General features: G+C 41.5%; 1 protein-coding gene across 3 annotated transcripts in view; it reads left to right on the top strand.

Moving 5' to 3' along the window:
- The window catches only part of LOC111247454 (potassium channel subfamily K member 18-like), a 54,993-nt gene that overhangs the window by 4,826 nt on the left and 27,265 nt on the right, over positions 1–22,902 (top strand). The gene's annotated exons all lie outside the window — the stretch shown is intronic.

Raw genomic sequence — 22,902 nt, 5'->3', positions numbered from 1 at the left:
AAAACATTCTTAGTAAATTATATCGGGGCAGTTGAATCAGTGTTCGTATTGATTTCAACTATCGATCACACTAGTGAGAAACGCTAACTAATAATCAATATGGGGGGAAAACCGTGTTCGTCCAACACTAGCACACTAAAAGCAAACGTGTGCTTAAGTTATCATTAAATTAATGTAATTAGTAATAACATTAAACGTGATCTTAGCAGGCGGGAGTTAGACAATGCATTTTTGAAAAAAACGCAGTACTTTACCTGACCGCCTGCTCTTATATAACGCAGCCCTCTAGTAGGTCTATGCGCGCAAACGCAAACTGTGCCGTTCTTATGGCCACACGTTATCTAAGGAAAGTGGGCCTGAAAACACGGAATGCGACCAGATGACTTTATTTAAATCCGCAATGTCTACGCAAAAATTTGCCTCTACACTGTTTGCTTTCGGCAGTTTAGGACTGAGGTTAAGGACAGAGGTCGAATTTTATGAAAGACACTCATTGTAAAATATGATAATAGCTAGACGAGCTGACGAATAATTTTTACACTTTGTCCACAGAGCGTTTAACAAACGTTTTTTCGATTACCGCTTATAAAGGATTAACGAATTGGATCGTTTATCATCATTATTGTTTTTGTTGTTATTTCCCCAATTCTCCTAGAATAGAGCAATTTTCGAAATGGAAATGCTTCAAATAAGGTGTTTGCTAGAGCTGGTATGTCGTCGTTACGTCACGCTTCGATGATCTATCGCCGCCGTCGCAGGCGGTGATATGCTTCTATGTAGCATGGGGATTGATTGGGCGGATAAAACTTTTTTAGGCCAGCTACCATCATATAGAGCATGAGTAATCTACTATCTATTTGCAGCACTTCTGATACGCTACATATGCGCGTGCATGACATCTCGCTGTCGCCCGGATAAATTGCCTAGTTCTCAGATCTACCCATAAATCTGTAGCTTTGCGATTACTCGACGACTGACTGGGTCACTCGTTTATTCACACCGTATATCGATGGGTCGCTCCTGGCACTCGGTTACGAGTTACGACAAACTCTTTTTACGGCTTAGGGAGGTAACCAGGCAGCCATACACCTCGCAAGTGTCAACGAGCGTCGCCATGAACTAATACCCCAGAGCAGTCGATCGCCTCGAGCGTACAAGAGATATATTACCATACGTTTATTTGTTATAAAGACAGAGATGTATTCCATTATTATTACGATGATTATTATTATAGGCTTTGTGACGTGTCCAAATTACCCCTTTTGTTCCCTAGGCTTTTTTTTGTACTTGGCTGCTCTTCATGCGGTGAAAAACACTAGGAATAAACACTTAGGCTTAATCGTGGTTTATACAGAATTTCGAGTCTATTGCTTCGACTATATTATCCTGAGTGTCTCTAGTCTATTCAGGAAAACATGCAGTGAACGACTATACTTTTTATCATCATCACGAAGTGGGTGACACATCGAAGGGTTGGGATTGAGGATGACAATTGTAATTCCCTCGGCAGCAATAGATATAAATTAATCACTCAATAAAATTTAATCGATGCAGGCCAAGCAAACGGTTACATGAGTGACCTGTGTGAGAGAGACGCATGCTTTTTGTAAATTATAATTTTATAAAATATATATAGTACTTCAAACAATTACGGCACATAAAGCCAGACAACTATCACTTCAACTGAGTTCACTTCAACAACAGCGGTCATTGAGTACTTAACGGTGTAGGAATTTTCAAGGTAACAATTGCAGATGAATGAAAACCTAAGTTAACAATGCGAGTCTAAATAGAGACTAGTTAAATTATACTTATTCCTGATGGAACAGATCTATTCTGTGCAGGTGTGCTTACAAACCATTCATCTTTGCAGCATTTCGAGGCTTAATTTACTCAAGAGAATAACGACTGCATTATAAACATTGAACATAAACCTAAGAACACCTGTTTGTAGCAACTGTTATTAGGGTGTTCTCTTATGATCCGTAAAGGTGCTTTGAGAAACGTTCATAAACCGGTTACTCAAGTTCTGTTCTGACTCTGGTTCTTTCTGTCGGAACAGTCGGAGCACAATACCGAGCAACAGGAACAAAGTATCATGGATTATAAGTATACTGGATTAACGAATATTTACATCTGAAAATGTTCTAAAGAATTGCACGAGAAAACTTTATCCTGTCACATAATATTACCTCAAACGCCCAGAGGAACCAAGTTCCTGAAGTGTTTCTAAAATGGGAATACATTAAAGTACAAGTTAATTATGTTTCTGAAAAAAAAAAAAACTATTTTGCATCTCTTCCAGCAATTTATAAGTCTCGACCAAAAACAAAGCTGTACTTTCACAACAATCATAAATTTTATACAAAGGTAGCTTTTAAAGCCTAAATAAAGCTGGGGTTAGTGGGGAGAATGACTACTGTAACTGTAGAGCGTAGCGCGACTTAGCTGCATAGTTCTTTGCCTCGTGTCCTGCCAGTTACTGAGGTCGTTGGAGAATAGGCCAAGCAACCATCTGCAGCACGCTCCAATATCTACTAACTTCCTAGCGAATTTGGGCGGACACGCGCTGTGAAGCCCGCTGTTAAATCGACAACGCGCGTTTTTCATCACCGACACGTGCTTCAGCAGCTTTATTCGCTAATGGAAGTCTTCATGTACATACGTTAGGGCGTGTTTTTGAAATAAGCATCCGTTTTAACTGTATGAGAATGTTATCTCACGGTTGTACGGTAAACCTATTCGTCAATAATACATGATAGCATACGAATACGGTACCTTTCAAACATTTGTTGAATCAATCTTATCGAAGTTTTACTTCCGAGTGTTTTAAAACTGGCAACGGGCGTTCGCCTCTACGTTTCACCTAGAAGTGCTATTTCCAGAAAGAGATGTTTCCATATAACTGTCAAGCCAAGCGGTCCACGGGATTATTGCAACAAAAAATAGCATATCTCGTATAGGGTCATGTGCTGGATAACATCCTGACTATATGGCTTTTCCCGGACTGAGGAACATGTGTTGATATTAACATTCAGCTAAAACTACGCTCAGTCAGTCTTGCTGCACAAATGCCCATAGAGCGCTGCATCAACGGTGCTGAGATCAGTTGTATTAGAACGGATTCTGTCGCTTTACAGAGGCTAGGTCCGCTAGCTTGCACTTCGTTGTGTTATGAAGCCGGTGAAGCCGTCAATCCAACATAACTTGCATATAGGTGTAATGTACGCCACAACTACTGGTAGAAACGGATATGGGCTTGGATTGTGGTTAGGTGTAGGTACGAGCATTACAAAAGGAATCGTAGCCGTAATTTTTGGACCAAACTTCTGACGGTTATTATCTCTCATTTGAAATACACTGGTTCGATGAACATTCGTCGACCATCTATTTAAAGTTCATACTTAATATTCAGATTCGGCATCTTTTTTTTTTATTGCAAGCCATATAATGCGCGAGGAAAGAGCGGTTCACGCTAAACCGCGTGAACTTTGACCGTTATGCCTCTATACGGTAAATAATGATGATTACAAAGAAAAACAGTTTCTATATGCTTTTGGAATATTTCAAATCATCAGCTTAATGACTGACCTCCTATTTTTCGACCCTCAAAGTATTTTCACTCTACAAACATAAACACGATGATTTTAGTAAACTTTTTAGAGCGTACGTCCTTATTTGTATTTATTTCTTTACTTGCTACCGATTCTGCTATTTCTTACCATTGCGGGCTGGCGTCAAGTATTTTCAAAATTTTAGGAAAACCCGGCAGCCTGATTTTGGTCATGAAATTGTCGTAATCTAGCCTTCAGACAATGTCCTTAGTTCCTTTTAGAAGCATTATGAAAAAGGCTCATTCTAAATGCATCCTCGTAGCTAAAGCATTGTTATCTTTGATAATAAATTTGGCGTATGCGTATATGGCAGTGTCTTTGATTGAAGTATCACTATTGTTTATATTATACAAATTAAGTATAATGTTACAATAACAATGATACCTCGTTGCCATTAAGGGTGTTGTTGCTATGCCATGTTAATTATCATAGGGTAAGGACAACACCTTCGAATCTAACCTTTAGCACCTAGTTGTCTATCGACCGCATTCTCACCCATCGATTATCAGATGATGAGACGAAGGGACTCTGGGGTAATGATGTTCTCACTGTCGCGGTAATTTACGCGTTTTGTCAAAGTGTTGCAAGGTGTTTTTCCACCGTGTGTTCGAGGGACAAAGCGTTCGACCGTGATATTACTCGATAGATTGTCTCGCCCTTTTGTTTTCTCGGTGTATCACCGGTCAAAACTCACAGCTTCAAGGGCTCGCGGTTCCGACGGAAAAGCGATATTGATTTCCTTCGGAGAATGGTGAGCGGCAAAGGTCACCGGGCAGCCCAGTATTGGGCATTAAGTGCGCCACTGCCGATGGCCTTCTACCGCTGCTACTATATATTATTTCTTTTTCTTCTTCTTTTTTTCCTTACCTCTTCTTCTTTATCTGGTGTCCACCTAACCCCTGTTTCACTCTACCTGTCATCCTAGGCTTAGCCCTCATTGTCTCTTGCCCCGTTTTATCAAGGTTGTGGCAAATTCCCCGCCCCTTATACCTCTATTTATCCAGCATCGCCTTCTATTGGCCGCTGTCCGCTGTTTAAGTTCGCTCATCGTGCGCTGGCGGTTACTGTTCAACCAGCATGCCCTCAATTGAGGTCATGATTCGGTAATCTGCTTTCCCTAGAATTCTACCCTCGAATCAACTCCCTCTTCTGCCTTTTTGTGCTTCCACTGTTGACCACTGGCGACCGACCGACTGACTCCTGTTCCCGTCAATCCCTTGTTATTTTGCCCCACATTCCCTGCCCATAGAGCCCTACGCCTTTTTAGTTATTCTACATCAAATGGGCTAAATTGTTTGTGTAGTTTATGTAAGTGAGCCAGAGCCCATAATACCGTAGCCATCAACAGAGCGGGGCGCAAATGACGGCAACTGCAGCGATTGCAACGCTGCCGTGCGACGCAGAGGAACAGGAAGAAAAACAGGAAAAATTGAAAGACAGACAAGGCCGTCCTTCTGCAGCTGGCTTCGCCAGTGCTGATGATCATGGCATCAGCAGCGACGGAAAATTAAACAGCGGCAGCGGATGAACGAACGAATGGCCAGACATCGCCCTTTATTTGTTCATATTTTAGCCGAGGAAAGAGACATCTGCAATCTGACGTTCCCGCTTCTGCTGATACTAATCCCGCTGAAGGTGCTTCCTGCAAGGGGCATTTGGCAGAACGAGGTAAATGGCCCGCAGTTCGCTAAGCAGCACTGAACGTATAGCCCATCAGGTGGTAAAAGTAATGTTTAATCGCTACACCGCTGCGGGGGCTGTACATACGATATGTGCTGCCGTTGATGGCCGTTTCGCTACTTCGCTTAGCCTTCCAAAGGTGTCGTCAAGTGCTTGTGTGGGTTTAAAGTATTTAGCGCTTAAGGCGTCAGGCCGGCTCAACTGGGGGCCGAACTCGACTGTTATGAACGCAACTAACAACGCGAGTGCAAATTTCTACTACGCAAATGGGTGAACACACAGCTCTATACGGTGCGTTACGTTTGGCTCAGGGCGCCTGTTAATAAGTTCACCACTAACACCGCGACAGTCACCGTTGTCGCCGTGCAAACGAACTAACGAAAGGTACAACGATGGGAAAGCGAGCAGACGTAGGAGGACCGACAGGCCGGTCGAGATAAGCAGCGCAATCCATGAACAAAACGACCGACCGTCTATACAGCTATGCAGGAGAAATGATGGGAATCTGCCAGCTATTGTCTGTCGGCTGCGCTGTCAAAGGGAAATACCTTCCGATGAGCATGCTTGTGGAGTCCTTTCACTCTCGCTCTGGCAGTGCTCTGAAGGCCGGTTCACGCCCATGCGGGCCTTTTCTTTACAGTACGCTTCGTCGCGTCAAGCCGCCGCCTGTGCTGGGATATAGGGGACAAGCCCATGCTCCAGGGATCGACCCAGTTTTCAACCAGCCACTTTGACTTGAGCCATTTTGCACTGTCTAGTGCTGCTGTTGCCACTTCTAAAAGTGTTACCCAAGGACGCGTACTCATGCCACTGATCAATCAACCTGCCTTCGAATGTTTACGTCCTTAAAACTGCAGCGGTGGCAGTAGCAGCTCAATGGTCCGTTGTTTGGAAGTAGCTCGATGAAGATTGAATCACTAGCAAATATCTTACCATAGCCTCGATCCCTTTGAATGGTGTGCCGCACGAGTAAAGCCCGAATCATACTGTGCCAACCAGATGATGAATTTGTTGCGGTCTCTTCTTAGCTGTTGGCGCTACTGCTTGAGTTGTAAAAGAGGTCTTAAGAGTGGTGCTTAAATGTCAAATATTCGAGCTATTGAAGTTCATCTTTATGTCTGAATGTATTCTTACTTAAATGTGCCTTCACTTGGCTTTTTACACAAGACATAAAAAAATTCTTGCCAGAAGTGCTATGCGGTTATGATTCGAGATATTAAGCACAATATTGCAAGGGAAGGTTTGTGCAAGCAATCTGAGTAAATGGTGGGTACGTTGTCCTTAGTCCAAGAGTAGCAGTAGTAGTAGTAGTTCATAATTGGCTTTGGTTAGTTTTATCTGTCCTCTGCCGCTTGCTTCCTTTTCGGCTGCGTATTTTTAACGCTTAATGGATAAGTTCTATTGTTTCATATGGTCTTAAGATGGTTATGAAGAACGGTTAGTATGAATTGCGTTATAGCTTTGCTTCCTTCTGAACAAGACCCTTTTCTGATTGCCTTTCTGGCTGTAGAGGAATAATTAAAGAGCTCCTGGTGAAGCACGTTACCGAACTGAAAGCCCGATTGTGTAAACATGTAGAAGAGTTAATGTAAAAGTCAGACGGTTCAATTTCTATACCGCTAAACTAACGGGACGACCGGCAATTTTTTTTCAGCTAAGTTAGTTCCTCCCGATTGAAGGGCTTTGCATGTTACCTCACTCACAATCAAGGTACCACTGATGTTCGCCTGGCTATTTTTTCGTCTTCTCTGTTCCAATATTACCATTAGAATAAGCAGCAGTCTGCTGTACCTTGTTATGATGCACCTAGTAGTACACCAGGAGCCACGGCCACCTTAAGTCCTCAGAAACCGGACGCGAGGTCCAGTGAATTTCTATTGTGGGATTGCGTGCCGACCTCGAACGATGGTATGGCGAGCGGCCATTTGCCACTTAATTGGTAGGTGGAAAGGCAATCCAGGCAGAGAGTTTTCAGTTTAACCTTCTATTCGCAATACTAGAGATAGTAGTAAACAGGTTAAAAGAGTTAAACTAATATTGCCTAACCCGCTTGTTGGTGACGAAACGCAGCAGTCCAACTATACGACGCTGTACTGACAGGATTCGTTGACGCACTAGTCCCCTAAGACATATTCAAGAATTTAACTTACTTGGAAAATTTTTACGAACACTGCCAATTTGACCTCAATCGTGATAACTTCCGTTCTGACATTTGAATCAGTATGCAGGTGCCTCATTTTACCGATCAACATTGGCGAACGGTGAATATACTTAGTTGAACCTATTGCAAATATATGTAAAGCAAATAATCCTGGATGTAACTTAATTAAACTACGTCCTGTACATAATTATTGCCTCGTATATAGTTCAAAATTTTTAGATGCTCTGTCTTTGGGACTGCTACTAAAATTAGATATGTCAGCACGTTTTTATGTGTGCTAGAATGTCATTGTTGATGGTCATATTTATCTTATAGCTTTGAGATCTAAACCGTTCATTACTAAAAATATTACTTCCTTAATCTGCAAGTAACTGCTTAACAGCAGTCGCGCGTCACGGGACATCGGTATGCTTAAATTCATTAGAGTACCATACAAATACGCTATATTTAAAAATACACACGGGGTTGAATTTTGGGCTGACAGTAGGTCAAAAGTCCCAAACATTGCCGACTGGTCTTTTTTCCTCTTTAAAACGGTCGTTCATTCCTATATCAAAAAGCTAGGTGTATCAAAATGGCTTTTTGAGCTATTTTGATGGATTCCCGAGCCCTTTGAATGTAAACTTCATTAAGCATTTTTCCGTTCGTTTTTTAGATTATTAAAAACCTCATAAAGTACTTACATTGTCGATTTCGTATCAAAAATGAAGCTTTTTGGTTGTGATAGAAATTGGCGCAGCACCGAAAGACTGATCTCAAACACGATTCACTTGGCCATAATAAGCCGCAAAAAAGCGGCTTCCAATAGATAGGAGGGGTAGCGGATCATATCCGTTACGACAAACAGAGCAATAAATTTTTCCTTAATTTAAACAGATCACCCTATATATAGATATACCTTTGGACTAAAGGAAGCTTGAGTTGGTATTCAGTTCTGTTTCACCGCCTGAGAATCATTTCTCCCTACGTGCCATAACAAAATCCCCGGTTCGTTCCCGGGCATACGCACGAACAACATTAAATACAACTTATGGTGGCTGGATGACCGATCACAGCATCTGAGTGGCAGGCGAACTAAAGATAAATCTCTCCAGAACCGACTTCTGCTCTGGCAGAAAAAAAATGGGAGCTTTGCTCGGGGTAGGGGTCTAACGTTGATTCGGACTGTAGAATTTAGAAGCTACGTTCGGAGCAGTAAAAGAGTGCGGTGCATCTTTTGTATCATCGTTTTTTCTATTGTACTGGTAATAAATTGGGTAGTCTCAGTAATCTAACCGGTATTAGTGCAAGGTGTTGTTGCTTAGTATTGGCCAAACTAGATCAGAGTGAAGAGGATCGTTCTTGTTGAAAGTGGAAGTTCCGAGCTTATTCATGACACATTGATACATCGAATAGTCCCGCAATGATAACAATGTATTTCAAATGCTTATCGCTGATACTCTATATGAATTGTTTAATTCTTCAATTACCACTTGTCTTCAGTACGACCGTTCTAGAAGTTACCGCTTTGACCACCACAGGCGTGTTTCTTTTTGTAAGTATTGCATAAATGGGTTTGCATAAAATACATTTTAGTATGGCTTTAAATATTATTGTGTTGTTTTTTTTAGCTCGTCTCGACGTACTTGAAGAAGAATTCTATTCGTACATTTGTCGGAAATCTCATGTAACGTACAAGTTTAGTAACGTAATCTGAAATAGTTCGGGTCCCAAACGACATAGCTTGCTGAAACATCGTTTCTATTTGTGAAGATACGTAGATATGCTCCACCTGGAACGTAGGTTAAGCTTCTACTTTTTCTATGAAGCTTTCGTTTTCTATCATTAAGATCTGCTCGTATAACAGATTTGCGCAAGATATATATATATGCATGACAAACCGTTTCCCTAATACGAAATGGACAAACAGGTATGTCTTCAATTCTACTAATATGTATATAACAAAATAACCTCAATGTACGGAACTCGCCCGACCAAGCTTCGCGTATGACGCGTAGTAGGACGTTTCACAATATCGTGCTGTATGTTCTGATCTATTTGAGCACTGTTTCATGCTTGTCGGGCGCTGACCGCGATCGATTCAGACCTAGCCGCTATAATAATTTTCAGAGCCAAGATATTTCGCCTGATACGAAGCGCTTAATGGTGCGATACACCATTGCTACGGTTCATCTTAAGCCTCGTCTTCACAGTATATCTGGATTCTGTAGGTTCTTACCTCTGATATTAGGAAATTCGGCTTTTGAACCACGACAGAAAAAATGTCATTTTGTTCAACCAAATGGTGGTAAACGCCTGCTTCATAACTAGTCAGTATCGCACACCATACCCATATGGTATATAGAAAAACTAACCTCTGCTGATATAGACGACGTGATAAGAATGCGCAGTATAATAGTTCAGTTTACCTAGATGGAACAGTGCTAAATATAAAATCAAATAATGACGGCTTATTGGAAATCGAGGAAATGTTATAGAAGTGTTATTATATAACTACGTAAAGCGCGGGCGGGGAGGAGGGGGCTCTTCAAAAAACAAATAGGTGCGGTGGCTTAACTAAACGACGTGCACCCTGACCTTCAACGAGGTCTGCATCGGAATATTGAGCAAGGGGTCTAAGGAAAAAAACCTACGTGAATGAAATCTTCATATGTCGTTTCGACTTTCTTCGGCCGATATTCGACTTCGCGGTACGCTTATTTGGGAGATTACTGTAGTTCCAAGTTATCTCCAGTGATAAAAAAGTTACTATGTATATGTAAAGACCGTAAACGTAAACATTGTTAAGATCTGTATAAAGTACGACGGTGACTTTTTACCATTTTCTGTATATATGATATAAGCGAGATTTGCCTTGTCAATCTAAAATGATTTGGAAGAACATCAAAATCGCATCGCTATAGAAAAAAAAGAAGGTTTGGCAGTTGTAACGCTTCGAATTCCCTAATTCTTTTTTGTTGACTACCGCGCCACCTCAACACTGTTAACAGGCTGCGAGCCTTAATGATGTTCGGAACCAAACAAAAAAGCAGGACGTATGCCAAGCTTTGAGAATAAATATTCTGTTAGTGTCGTTAATTTCACAGTTCTTCCATTGGTATCAGAAGGTGCAATTATATTTCAGACAGATATTTACAAACACATTACACTCACGATAAAATATCGTTTTCACACAATTGTGAGCAATCCTTTGTAGCCCGACTTCTCGACAACTGCCAGCCTTGGCTGAAGTAGGCAACAAAATTCTAGAGTGTGTCATTGTCATAACTTTGCAAATAAGTCACATTTAACAGGAAGCCATAGGTGAGTTTGTCTAAATCCAAACTTTTTTCGCCGAAGTTGTCTCTAAGGTTACGTATGAATAAAAGCAGTTATCTAAACTCGATTTTTAACACGTGCCAAAAATGTCAGTTCTAACTTTAGTGTTTATCTGAGATAGCCTTCGTCGCGGATTAGGGATTTATAGCGCTGATTTATCATTCCTTCTTTTCAGCTGCAGTGAGTTTTTGTAGTAAGCGGTGTTGATAGGCGTGTAAGTAGTTAAAGCGTTGCTTAAAAACGTTAGATACAAACAGCAGAATCAAATTTTGGCCTGACAGTAGGCTAAAAGATCCACTAATGCAAGGACTCGAACAGCACAAAGGGGCAAGACGTCTCAACTTTGCTAAAGCTTATCTAATTGATGACCTAATTAACAATTACTATTCATCTGTCAAGAAGAACCGTTAAGTCCTGTGTCGAAAACACGGGTGGATCTCTTTTTTTATTTCTTTCTTTCTTTCTTTTTTTTAGAAGGGTATTTTACCCTTGTACGCGTTATTCTAAATAGAACTAGCTTTTTTTCTAGAAGGGTATTTTACCCTTGTACGCGTTATTCTAAATAGAACTAGCTTTTTTCTGGCACCAAGAATAGCGGATGAGTGCATGCCCATTATGAGTCTATTACGACGACACGCCTGACGACAATTTTTATTCTATAACAGTACGTCTGGCATATAGTACGATGCCAGCAACACAATGTAGATAGCGTTTCATTAATATCTAGTTCATATCACTAAAAAATAACGTATAAGAAAAGCATTACCTACCGCGTAGCACGACAGCCGCGAAAAAATAAACTTACACCCCTACTTATTAAAAGGTTTAAAATTCTAATGTATAATATATTGATTAAATAGTATTAACTATATACGTGTGTGGCATTGCTTCGAGACAGCGGTGGTAGACAGATATAGAATACGCTTTCAAGTTCTCACTATGATAACATACGAGATGGCCATTTAAAACTCTTACGTGGTACAGTTACTACGTACCTAAGCCATGGCCCTCTGTGCAGTCCCAATATGTGAGAGAGAAAAATAACACGAAATGACGTTTTGGAGATCACGCTATATACATTTGTTCGGCTTGAGTACGTGGAAATAGGGATGTTTCAATGCAAATATCTAACATTGCACGTAAATTACGTATTGCCGTTCAGCTAACTATACAACGATTGATGAATGAAACAATATCTTTCCTTTCATGTTATCTATAATACTCTCATAGTTGCATTGCGGACGATGTGGTGATGAAAGAAACAGAACTTGACAAAGGCTCAGCGTTTATCGATCTATTCATATTATGCTAATCTTGTTAGAAGGCGGCTTGCCTGATCGAGTCCTGAATAGCAATGAATATCATTTATGCTTAACCCAATTTCGAAATGGGTGTTATTTTGGCAATTCAGCAATGACTGTCGTTCGCCCAACAGCTAAGCATTGACTGTGTTCATCACTGGCCGCTGTCCTTAACAACTGCATCTATGAGTTAGATGGTTGATAACAAAATAAACAAGTTATTATTTTTTCTGCCCAAAATCGCTTACAGCAGAAGCAAACTTAAGTTGCAGTCAACATCGTTTTGCAACTGTACTACAGTTTCACGTTCAAGTTCATCGTGAAACAAGTTGACCGCCAAATAGAAAAAAGCTTAATTTTAAGGACATTTACGTTGACGTTCAAGTTTATATTCAATACCTATTCGCATGTTATATAATCGCGCATTGATTGCGAAGATGTCGGTAGCCGGAGCGGATGATAGGTCAGTGCCTTTTCCCACGAAGATCGAACATGAGAAGATCGCGCTTGTTATACACGGACATATTGCTAATATTTGGTTCCCTGATTGGATTCGAAGCAAGGGGAAAAAGCTTTAATTTCAACAGTAATAACAATATCTCCTGGATACGCCTGTGTACCCGTTCCAAGTTTCGTATGGGAATCCAATACTGCTTCAGTCATAAAAGAAACGAATACGTCCGAGGCCTATGACGTTACGCCAATACGGATCGAGTATTTCACATGCATGTTTGTGTTTGTATTTGACATATTACAATACGTCCGGTCTGTGGCTTCAATGAAATCTACCTATGTATACATTTATATATTGAAACAACTTGTTGTGTGTACAAGCATCGGCTGTGTTTGTGACCGTAAATGTGACCGTGTAAATATACAAAAATTGCGCAAAACAAATAGACTTGATCAGTTTAAATACATCTGCCCTAGTGCTGCTAGGCCCTAAGCTTAGAATTGTTATAAAAAAAAAAAAAATAATTATTATACTATAGAAGCCGCACAATCATACTGTCATTTAAATAGACAATTGGGGATGATATTGAGTGTCCTGATAAGGTCGCAGCACAAAGTGTTTTGCTGAAAGTCACGGATTAATTCTTGCATGTAAAAGTTTAAATAAACTGTACTTTCTTTCATTTTCTAACCGATGTGCATAGTAACATAAAATAAAAAATTCCCGGTTTGGCAACGCCAAACAACACTTGTTTCCAGAAATTTCCTACATCTGTATCTGCTTTTATCAAGCTTGCCATCAAACGAACATACTAAGGTTTCGTTTGTTATTAGACTTCGTGCTAGGATTCCTATTGCTAGCTGGGACTTGCTAGTAGGATTTGAGGATACTCATGCTACTAAAAACCCTTCCCATCGATTTAGTGATATATCTTTTTTAACAGTGTTTTCGCTTATGTGAAAGCATGTATGGTTACATACGAATAGTGCTGCATAGATAAATGAAAGCCTAGGCCGAAATCACCTAACAGTCGCACTAGGTAATAGCAGGACTAGTCTTATCATCGAAAAATTACGTAATAACAATTACCTTATTATTGTGAGGTAGCCTTCACATGAGCCTCTGAAATCGTTTCGATCCATACGGCGATTTACAATATAATAGCGTTTTTTCTTTTATTTACATTTCATAGTACATATTTAGCAACATATTTGTATAAAAATACACAATAACAGAATATATATATATATATCACAGGATCAATGCACAAGAGACCCGAGCGACGGCACGATGAAACAGCAGCGTGCACGGTGCTTCTCACAGTTTCCCTGCATCAATTACAAATACACTCCTCGCTAGGTTTATTAAAGCAGCGGTCCGTACATAATTCGTGGAGAAGACGTAAACCGCAAAGCGGATGACTACGTCTCGGTTTGTTTGCCCGATTCCTTTCAGCCATTGTTTCTCTTTGTTCTAGTGCTAAAAAAATCCACCATCTACTTCGGCGAGCTTCTGCTGCCACCTTCTGAGACACTCGGAAACGACCTCAGAAACGAGATCTCAGATGTTCAGAAAACAGTAGGTTGTCTGCAAGGAGGTAAACTAGTCGGTTCCATGGTGTACGATAAAGGCCAAGAATGCACTTCAAGAATTAGGTGTTCACTCAATCGAATAGTCCAATTTATACTGTAAGGTCCTCCCAAACTATATTTGTCCGGAAAGCCACTGCCTGTGCCAGTTTGAGGTCGGATAGGCGGAGCTCTGTCATGAGAGTAAAGCAACCTGGTGTGCTTATCGCACAAAATGCAGTCGAAGATTTTTGGCGATGTGCGGAGCGATCGCTGATGGAGATGACTAGCCCGAGATACAGGGGCATGTTAACGTACCGAAGGAGAAGTCCTGCTGGAGACAGTGTACCACTAGCCGCGATCCTGTCTCTGCACGTGATTTTCATAGCAGTAGGTTGACTATTCCCTACAGTTTCATTGCCGCCATGTAAAACATAGCCAGATCCTGGTGCACTTGCGACGATCGTGGATTACCAAGTCATCCGCGTAGAGGGTAACTGCTACTAGTTTCCTTTGGCCTTTTGTTTCAGGAAAGCCTTTAAGTAAGATTGAGAGCAGAGGGAAGCTCAGATTATTGACTCTGGCAAGACCAGTCGTTTGAGAGAACAAGACAACCCTACCGCTTCGTTATCAATATCTGTATCGTTCTCTTGTAAGATCATAGGCAGCGGGATGAGTTTATTCCATAGTACACCAACGTACGCTAGGAACGTAGACCCAGATTTTTGGGTACAGAATTGAATGCGGGTTTGAGATCAACCACCGCTTATAGAGGGTTCGTTTGATTGTTGAGTGCTTTTTTAATCTCAGCCATCAGAACACCGTATGCTGTCCCCGTCGAACGATCTCTCCAAAATCAATACTGTTCCTTCAGTATAACTTCCTGCTTTTTGTGTCTTGGTTAGCAAACCAGCGGGCAGCTTTTAGTATACGCTCTCCTTAGCGATTCTAGAAGGTCTGTAGGGCTTCTACAGTGAACTTTTGCTCAACTAGGTTGCGCTGTATCATGAATTCCTCATCACTAATCATAGAGGACAATCGTATCACTCATCGAGAAAATACCAGCGAACTGATTAATCAGTGTAGTTGGGCCCACTGAACATAAGGTCGATCCATGGCACGTATGCTGTTTGTATGACTGTCGCTTTGCCTTTTCGATATGCCGACACCCAACATCTTCACAGATTTCTTCTACTATGTGGCGTATGTTATTTCGCAAATTGTCTTCAACGTGGCAGTCAAAGGATAAGCTGCGGATTGCACATCTACTATCCGTCTGAAAGTAGGCTCTTTGGCGGAACGACAAAAATTATCGAATTGGGGTCAGTCTTTTTTGGCCGCACGGATGACTAAATGATTTCGAGGAGTTATTATATATAGTTCTCTGTGTAGATAGCATGGAGTATCGGGACGACTTTGTGAGCTCGCTTCAAGAGATTCTTCACACCCAGGCGATGTAAAAGGATTGGTTTCTAGAGATCTGGGACGGTTCCACTAGCATCACGAGACCTATAGCAACCGGAATGTGTGTGTCTACCCTCTTCCAACGAATTGTTTCTTCTGATGAAACGAATTTTATCTATGGCAACGTTCGTTAAAATTGATGAGGAGAACCCACAAATATGATCTTGTCGAAGATATTTTTAATCCAAAACGCAGTTTTTTTTAAGAATGCGGTTTAGCGTCTGTTTTTTAGCTGCCGATCAGTGAGTCCTATCATACTTACGCTCCCTGTTCAATATATTTGAGCTTGGCCTATATCGATTTAATACAACGAACTTGAGGCCACTGCGAAGTAGAATCGGCACAACAGAGGAATTCACCCAATTAATATCGTTAAGCCATATTTATGTACGTGAACTGTTATCGTCAATTAATGATTTATATATGACCAACGCGATTTCCTACAACATAAGCAAAGTCTTGTGTTTCTCGACATCATACTTATGTACGATCTAGTACGCCGATCGTCAGACAACTTCAAGGACCTCACTCAGAAAACACTTGTTCATATAGGGGCAAGTATTTTTGAATCAAATCGAGTTTGCAGTCTCATGCTGACGAGTACATATATATATATATATACATACATATATACATGCATATATATATATATATAATGGAGTGATAACGCACTGAACAGCACAGTCCGCGCTCGCGGCCAATTCTTCTTCCTAAACGCCAGATTTTCAGACTTGCGATGACACTCGCTTAAAAAATTTATCAAGGTTTCCTATAGGTCCGGTCATATTCAGCTATTTCATATTCTCCCTGCAACAGTGCGACGCTTGTTCTTTTTGCTCCAACCTAATTTCTTTCCTCTGCTGAGTCTTCCCTTTGAGCCGTGCGCGTATGTACATTTATATTTTCCGTAACAGATCGCCTCTCTACGTGCAGATTTCCGTGAATTGGAGCAGACGTTCGTGTACGCACCCTCGGCAATTTTCTCTCCAAGCGACCACCTTCCCCATCTAACAATATACGCCGTGCCCAATGTAGAAGCGCTTTAGCGCCCGCTGTGTAAGTCTTCTGTATTCCTGCGTGACCGCGGCTTCAGCCTGGCCTAACAGTGCGGTGTTCCCCTTGCAACACATAAAAGAAACGGCACAGGATCTCATAGACGACTGCATATCTTGGAACCTCCATTCTTGTGTCGAATTCAACGATGATGTCGTTCAGATGAGGGTCTGTCCTTGACATTCGCCACCTCAAGACCTCCCGACTCTGTGGCGGGCAGTGTCAGGAGCTTTGCATTTAACATGGGTCCTTGCGTGTCCCAGGAACGCACCGGATCTGGCCGCTGTTCGCGGTAGAACTTTAACTCCGAAATAACTCTGTTCACTGCATGAGACACAATAGCTTGACCTATCTAGACACAATCCGACTTCATATATTTCGGTGCATTCAGTAATCGCGTGCGAGCTTCGCGAAAGCCGTCGCAGTGGTGCAATAGCTCAAGAAATCTTCACACAGGCATAATAGTAATAATAAAACAATAGAAACCTTTTGAAGTCAAGCGGCCGACGACCACGAATCTAACGCATCTCGCAGTGGGATATAAGCCGACGGATTGTCAAGAGACAAGATAATCACCAATTGGCCAGCCATGTATTTGGATGATATGTTCTTTCTAGCAAAGGTTTTGGGCTTTAATAGGTCTGCTCTTTGTAAATGGACACTGTCCGCCCGCTCTATAATAGTATTGAAATACTACAGCAGTTGGTAATTTACCGCTGCGATACTAATGCTTAGGTAAACATTGTCCGATACCGACTAACATTTAACACGTATAAACTCTATGTTAAACTGACAATGCTCACATTTTTGCAGCTTCGGGATAGATCTTCTGTTTTCCGATGAATGAAACAAAATTGTGTTCAGTCATAGTTGTATATGACTCGACATCGGAAGGAATTTCGGAAGGCTTAGGTTTCTAATAAATTTATCAGCTTAAGCTTCTAAAACGTGTCTTTTAAAATGGTATCATTAATAACTATGCCAAACTATGCTTGTGCTCTTGTCTCAAGGCCATTTTTCATGACTGATCTTCACTAGTGTCGCTTTCGGTCTGCATAAATCTGAAACAACTTCACTTTGCAGTCGTACAAAATAAAGTAATAATAGGCTGGTCTCTTAAATACCAGTGTATATTATATATTATTTTAGACGTCAGATCGTTCGTTCGTCGGCCGCGGACAGCTAGGGGATCAAACTCATAACCGTAGTTTATCTTACAGTGTCCTATTTATATTTTTCGTTTATTATAGCCTGTGCAGGAGATTACCCACATGATAGTAGGTTCTCAATAATGTTATCAGTACAAAGCGCAGTTAAAGCACAAATTGTATCTGCATTTTCGCACAAAATCAGGGTGGCAGCTTAAAAGGCAAGACCTCTTGCCGAAAAGCCTAGGGTTGCTAGTTTAAGCTTAAACATTGTATGTATGATAAAGCAAGTGACTGTTAGTGTTTTGGACATCGCCATTTAAAGTCAAGACAGCGTAAGCCTGTCGTACATTTCCAATGGACTTGAACAAAGTAACCGCTCCAAAAACAAGGTACATTAAAGATTTGCCCAATATTAGGTTAGCACGTATGTCTCATTACTATTTATGCATTGTCCACTAGAATATGCCCCACATTGCCTCACAAAGAGTATTATATTACATCTGGTTATATGGAGGCAGGGTCGGAGTGTCTAGGTAGGTTAGTTGGAAGCTAGCGGTGGAGATCTCCAGATCAGGTCAGTGGACCATGGAACTCTATTCGTAGAACAGTCACTGCTGCTGCAGCAACACTGGGAAACACGGCTCACGCAGGCACGTGAAGCACGTACGGCAGCGTGCTCCAGCTTCGCTATCCGCACATCGAATACGATTCACAGATATCCACATAGAGTCATGTACAGTCCCCCCCCCCGCCCCCCGACGTTCCATCTGTCGGGATCTATAAGAAGCCACCGGATAGTAGGCAGCCATGAACCGTTCTGCCAGAAGCTATGGCGGATGGAGGAGCGTTGTGGGATTTGACGGTGACGGGGAAACAGAGGTACTAAACAGCAGCGGCATGGCTGGGAAACAGCAGCGACGAAGAAGAGCTTGTTTGTAGGGAAGCTATTTGGAACTGGCTTGGCCGGTGAGGAACCGACTCTATGGGTCTAAGGACCCCCGCATGTATTTATCTCTATCACCACCGCCATCGGTCCACAATCTCGGGGCGCTACTCTCATAGGCAGCAAAACCACGTCACCACATGATTGTATTATATCATGATATGAACAGCCAGGTTTAACCCCCTTCCGCGCCGTTACTAACACTCAACCCTCCCCTTCTTTCCATACCCTCGACACCTCAGCACGCCTTATCGCATATTGCATGATATGGAGCTGTAGAACGTTAGACAGCTTGCTCTGCCGAGGCGCGCAGCCAACGAGTAGATAGGCGGGTGGAATTCGTACAGGCTACACGGCGTGTGGTCTAATTATGCAGTAAGAGTGCGCATCCGTGCGCGACAGAACGAAGGAGCAACTCTTAAGGCAGACTGGGTTTAGGCAGCTCTAGTCAAAACCACTCTGAGAAAGACAATAGAATGGGAAACAGGGATCAAGGCCACGCAAGGCTAGAATAGGTGAGGCTGGGGCTAAAAGAGGGATAGTGAAAATAGTTGCTCCTACGCTTGCAGAAGCTCAGCAGGAAGCTCATCATATAGGCTACTATGTACGTGCGGCAAGCATATGATACGCACACGGAGTGTCTTGCCTACACACCACAAGTGCCTCTTCCACACCTTTGATGACAATGATGCCCCTTCCGTTGTAGTGGTAGTGGCAATAGTGATGATGGTGGTGCTGCGGGGAGACGGCTGCCCCGTCGACGACGACCATGAAATACACTACACCAATACTTCCACAAAAGAGTCATTACAGCCCACGGGAGGAATATAATATATGCACTAAGGAGCGTATAATATGACGGTTATAGCATCCCCGCAGGCTGTCTACACATATATAGTATATGTAGACGAGAGGGACTGAATAAGAAACGAAGGTGAAGGTTAGATGCCCGTGTATAACTATGTGTCTGTGTGTTTGAGTTGCGTCTGTATGCCTATGGCGATGAAAGATACGAAGCTGTAGTTGAATGCGAGGTATACTGCTACTACGTAGCAGTAGACAAGGATTAGATGGGGGTGTTTGAGGGTGAAACACCGATTTAACCAAAAGACGTCGGGCTTCACAACTAGGTCCTTAAGAATCAACTGGACTTCCTTCAGTTTACACACCCGTTATCACATCTGTGTACGTATCTGTGTGCCCAGTTCTGATGGTCGCCGATCGTGTTAAGAGTTGGGCTGAAGTATGCAGAGAAAATGAAGTGACTAGTAGTTTGCGAAACCAATTCACGAGTCCGCTTGCCGCTATATCTGGACTGCCATTTGTATGAAGAAGAGGAGAAGGGAAATTTAAAGGTCCTCTGATAAAAAATGTTGCATTCTTTTCCATTGAAAACTGTACGGTTTCGTAAAATTCCTGTTAAATCAATGCCCCAGTATAAAGAAAGGGGGCAATTATGGACGGTAATAGCAAAGAGGAGCGCTGAACAGAGCCTCAGCAGTAAGTAGAAATACACTTTTGTTCAGTATGCATTTATTTATGTGGATACCCTATTACATAAAGTTGGTCACGAGAAAAATTTACGAGAAGGGTTGCTTCTCTCTATAAGTACTGCTGTCGTATAGCAAACATGGCAATGTGCGACTTGAGTCATGTTCAATATAAACAGCGATGGAAACCTGCAGATGGTCGGCTTTTCGGAATGTACTACGGGAATACGGAAGTGATCGACTGCATAAAAGTCACTTAAGCGGGAAGAGGATGTACCGCTATGGAAATATCTGTTGGATTTCCCAACCAGCTTAATGCTATGTTATAGTCGGCTGATTTTGGAATAAACGTTTGTTTACCACGCAGTCTAACGACGCCTTGGACACCAGCGGCACTGTGGCATAACATCAATTAGCTAACAACAGTATAATGCAAACTCTTTCAAGATTAAGATCATTTACAAAGCCTATCAGACTCAAAACGCAGTAAAAACAAGCTAAGAACAACTCTCTTATGAATACATAACAGCAAAAAAATTGATGTTTATCTAATCCTCGCCATATTTTCGAACTTAAGTTCGATTTTGGCACACCCGTCGAAAAAAATAGAGCACATACAGACCATTTGCTCCATATGCTCTTATGTACTAAAAAATGAATGATTTGAATACATTTATATAGCAGTGATCCATTGATGCTTACGTCGAGTTTCAGGTTGTGACTGGCTCGAGTTATCTTGTTTAGGATTCACACATCGGCTTCTTGATGTATTCTGATGACGCTAATGTATTCTCTACTCACACTATATATATTACATAGCATTACAACAAAAATTACGGCACTAAAAATCTCTGACAGGCTAAGAAGCAGGCGTGTTGTATCCCTTATGGCCGACTCTTGGCCTTGAAAGGCCCCTAATTAACAGAGAAAATACACTCTTCCATAGACGTTCCTTTTTCTATACAATCATTCCTCAAGGTTAGCGGCTACCCACCATTCTGCCAAACACTTTACACAGATACAAAGAGAACTTGTACATCGGTGTACTTGATTATGCATTTTCCTTCCAAACTGGCAGATTTCTTCTGATACTGAGGGAAGGACAGCTCACGGTCGAAGGTAATGGTCATCACTTCTTCTTGAGTGAAATTACTGAGTGCTATTATATGTCTCCAGGATAGTCGATGATGCTAACTCGAGTCTTGCACAGCTCTCTAACGTACGGTAATATGGATTTACGTTGTACTTGATAAAAAAAAGAAACGTACACTTTTTTTTTACCTGGAAAGTATCGCTAGGCACAGGTTGAGGTTTACAAACGAGCAAATAGCAATCATTGTCGTGCATTAACATACTAGTCTTTAACTTCCATAGATGGTCACGTTCTGGAGCCAATAGGAATTTTGAAACGAGTCACGAAGGTGACCGTTAGTAATAAGATATGAAATAAGTTGAAGTGTCAAAAATCTCTGTTCGCGTATACTTCACTAATATAACAAGCCCTAAAGCATACTATATAATGAGACACTTCATTTAAGGGTTTACTGTATATACACTGTTTTTCCATAACTGCTTGCGTACTGCACATGCTACCTTCCATGAGGATAGGTTACCGACACATGGCCTTCTCGCAATAAATTTGGGTGTCGCGAAATCCTATGTTGGCTCGATTGTACATTGAACATTGCCGTTTTAGGGCTGCTTAGATGCTTTTTGATACGTTCAAATGTCTGCTTATAACCGGTTTCGGAATTAGCAAGAATTGACATTTGAGTGTTTCTATGTATTTTTTCAGACTTAGGTATCATACAGGTAATGCATGCATTATGAATGCCCCAACGTATATCTATTAAGCTGGTATAAGTCTCTTAGAATAATAATTGTCAGATATATTCAAGTATGCTAGAAACGATCTAACCCGCAGTGATAGACTGACAACAGCTGATAGTGTAACTGCGTAAAATCAAGTCCTAAATAACAAAAGTTAATTGTAGGACATGTGTGCGCATTGCCTGAGGCGAGGTTCCAACTGTAAGAGTTCAGGCTTTAGAATAACTACAGTGATGATCTCGCAGAGCACATCAAAGCCAATCCTGGGTCGTAGTAAGCTTCACATTAGCGACGGTATCAACTAGCCAAAAGTGATGTTTATAGTTGTCATATTTTGCGGTTGATCAATCAACAAAGAGGTATCACAGATTCTGCACTGAGAAATAACCTTGGTGCTCGATACTTCTCGCCGAAAGGGAGGGATCAGAACAAGCCCTTCGTTCCCATGTCCACCAAGACCTTCAATCAAATGCAGACCTGCGCAATTAAAGCGCGCTGTGAACAAACGTAACTTCTTGAAAGCAATATCCAGGAGAAGAAGTGTGGCCTCTTTTTCTCAAACCATGACACTACATAGACTAAATTGTGAACTCACGAGTTCTCAGCTTCATTTTCTTGATAAGGATACTTCTTGCGCCAGTTACGGTAACGTCGTTGATAATATGAGCTCCTAACATATTCTAGCTGCTATATTTCCATGCAGTCTGCTTTGATAAGCGATTAAAGCCGAGGAGGTGAATTACTGCACCATTGTGCAAACGCTACCTTTTCGTTTAGCAGACGCTACTCTCGTTGATCAAGCGACTCACTAATTATTGTAGTCACGTAGATTAATATGGGAAAAAAATACTTGAGAATCTTCAAGTATATATAGC

Source organism: Varroa destructor, unplaced genomic scaffold (assembly GCF_002443255.2).
Source record: "Varroa destructor unplaced genomic scaffold, Vdes_3.0 BEIS01000003.1, whole genome shotgun sequence".
NCBI classification, from domain to species: domain Eukaryota; kingdom Metazoa; phylum Arthropoda; class Arachnida; order Mesostigmata; family Varroidae; genus Varroa; species Varroa destructor.
The sequence above is the reverse complement of the archived record's forward strand: the minus strand, read 5'-3'. Positions and strand labels throughout refer to the sequence as shown.